This window comes from Saccostrea cucullata, unplaced genomic scaffold (assembly GCF_032062105.1).
Source record: "Saccostrea cucullata isolate Sc308-1 unplaced genomic scaffold, CSIRO_AGI_Scuc_v1 ctg16297, whole genome shotgun sequence".
Classification (NCBI taxonomy): Eukaryota; Metazoa; Mollusca; class Bivalvia; order Ostreida; family Ostreidae; genus Saccostrea; species Saccostrea cuccullata.
In genome coordinates, this window is record NW_026940244.1 from 1 (window position 1) to 3,122 (window position 3,122).

At 35.0% G+C, this 3,122-nt stretch overlaps 1 pseudogene; it reads right to left on the reverse strand.

Moving 5' to 3' along the window:
• Window positions 1–32: 32 nt before the first annotated feature.
• LOC134255016 (E3 ubiquitin-protein ligase TRIM17-like) lies at window positions 33–1,963 on the reverse strand (annotated as a pseudogene).
• Window positions 1,964–3,122: the final 1,159 nt, after the last annotated feature.

The window sequence follows — 3,122 nt, forward strand, 5'->3', positions numbered from 1 at the left end:
ACCACACAAATATCCAGGTTTCTGTTCTCACTGATGTACTTAGTTTTCTTATTTCCTGAATACAGAGGTTTACCCTCCTCATCAAACTGGATTATTTGTTTCTCTGTGGAGTCCGAGTAACGGACAAACTTAGATTGTGTTTTATCTTTACTGAGCATGGTAACCAGGAGGTCACCAGAGGAGGTGACACAGAGTTGCATAGGTGCCCAGTCCTCTAGTCTGATCATCTTCTCTGTCTGTCCATTTGTAACCTTATTAACAGTCCTTTTCTTCCCATCAGTGTATACAAGATCTCCATCACCCGTCACGGCTATATCATTTGGATATCCCCCTGATTCTTTTGTTATTGCCTTGATATGTGAGCCTTGAATGTTAAAGCATTTCATATCACTTACTCTTCCACTTGTCCAGATTTCTTCTTCACTAAGACAGGTAACACTACAGAGTTTTTCATACCCAGTGTCTATAGTAGTGATAAGTTCTGGTTCTTCTAGCAGTTCTCTGGCTGGTATCTCTGGTTTCTTCAGTCTGTAGCCATTTTCTTCTGTTGTGGTAGATAATGGTGCTACTGATCCAAACAACTTGGAGAGCTGTTCTCTATCTACTGGTTTAGCATTTAAAATGGGCAGTGATATGTTAACTGTGGGAGGAAGTTTGCTGAATTCTTTGTTTCTGGAGCTGTATCCCATGGCTATGGATACTTCATTTAATTCTTCAATTTTCTTCAAGTTAAGCAGAGTTTGTTCAATAAGAGTCTGTATTTGTTTCACTTCTTCTGCATGTTTCTTCATAATGCCAAAGTGTTTTACTTTAAAATCATCGATTTCTTTTTTCATGGCATTGATGACATTGTCAATTTCTCTGTGCCATAGTTTTCCATGTTCTGTTATGGCTGTTGTAAGTTTCTCATATTCTCCATCCAAGCTAGTCATCTGTGTTTCTAGATCTTTTGTGATTTCTTTGTATTTAGGATAAATAATGTTTTTTAATTCTTCTGTATCTTTCGCAATATCATTTTTCTTGGAGTCGTATAATTCTGTGAGGACTAAGAAATTGTGTCTTTTATGCTGTTCTGATGCAGAGCACAAGGAGCAAATAGGAAAGTTACATTCCTTGCATTGTAAATCACAGGATTTGTTTGGATGTGTTGCACATTTTGGAAAAATCAAGGTGGATTTTCTTTGTTGGAAAGGGACAATTTTGTGTTTGTCATATTCATCAGCAATATGTTCTCCAATACAGGGTTTACAGAGTTTGACATGACAGAAATCACAGTACATCTGTACTAAAGCTGTCTCACAAAGGTCACATCTGATCACATCCTGGGCACTGAGGTGGGGATCCATAGTTTCTGTAGATGTTCTGTAAAAAAAGAATAGCATTGTTACTAAAATTAATCCTGCATTTTTATGAATTAATAATAATCATTTGGACTGGTCAATAAATACTAATGAATTTCACTTCCTTGTATCTAACTGAATAATAAAGGTACATAATTACATGAAATATGGTATTTAGAAATACAAATTGTTAATGTTGGAATCTATTTTTAACAACTTTATTGCATATTTACAGACTTAACTAATTCAAGTTTCAATTTAAGGGTAAATTGAAAATGACCTTTTCAAAAATGATCATGAAAATATACAAACCGAAAGTACATTTGCAAGAATAATTTCTTTAATGAAATTCTAAATATAATTACCGTTGTACTCACTTAGAAAACTTGTCTCACATTGCAATTGGTAGAATAACAGAAGTCATTCGTCAGTTCTTTTTTCATCACGTCTTCATGGTGTCCGCCCAAACCTGTCTTCTCCACAGTTCAGGGTTTCTGATCGCCCTGAAATTAGAGTTATCGCTCTTGCAGCGATTATAAGGTTAAAAGAACTTTTATCACCCCCCCCCCCCTTTTTTTTAACCTTAAGCGAAATGCCTTTGGTTGACACGGTTCAAAGTCTGAAGATCATCAAATTCACGCTGCTTAGCTTTATCCATTACAAAAATCTATGATAATCTTTAATTCTGTGTGGTTACACTACAGTATAAGTTTAATCTCTCTGATTGGCTCGTCTAGCAACATTCATTACATTGTAAAAAAGAAAAATAAATAGAATTACCTTCAAGTGCGTTAAGAGTGTACATCAACATTTTTACCATAGGGAAAATTTAACGCACTTTGGAAAAAAAAACATGTATTAAACAAAATTTCTAGACTTCGATTTTAGTACATGTAATTGAGAGAATTAATTTGTAATAATTATATCTTCCGAAAACTCTTAATTAACGTGATTTAACCTTATTGAGAACAAAGAGAAGACGAGTAGAACGTCTCTCAGCCCAACTCTTTTTTACATAGCCATGGATAGCAAATTGAACCCCCCCCCCCTCCGAAAGTAATCCCCAATTTTCAATGTCTTTATTATGTAACAATATCTTTGTAAAACATTCGTGTGCCTAAGCACCCTTCCAGGTACCTGATGCCAATGCTACATCAAAATATGTATTTGCATAACTACTATGACGCTGAAAACTTTCGATAAATTTTAGTTTACACAAAATGCATGCAAATTGGAAAAACTTAAGTACAGTTTTAAACATTTCAGAGAGAAAGAAATTTCAAAGTATGGAAAAAATCGCTCACTTTCACATCCTGAAGTGACCTTATCACCGAAAAGCTATCCAACAGGTTCAATTATTCATCATATCCAAGATTTGCAAGAATATCGACTATACACTTTTTTCAAAGTACGTTAATATACATGCGCAGATCTAGAGGGGGGCGGGGAGGGGGGTCTAGAATTTGCAGAGATATTAAATTGATACACTAAACCAAGAAAAAGGTTACTCTTTTGGCTTGTCAACAAAATTCTGAGGTTGGATTTTTTTTTAATAGGGACAAGTTGTCATGTTGTAAATTTTGTATTTACTGCCACCCGGTAAATTCAAAATTTACAACATGACACTGGGTTGGACCCCCCTGGAAAAAAATTCTGGATCCGCGCCTGAATATATAATATGGTCGATTATAACGCACTTTGAAAAGAAGTTTTACTTTTTCAAAGTGCGTTGAATTGGTCCCAAATTTAACGCACTTTGATTTTTTTCTCAAAGTGAGTAAT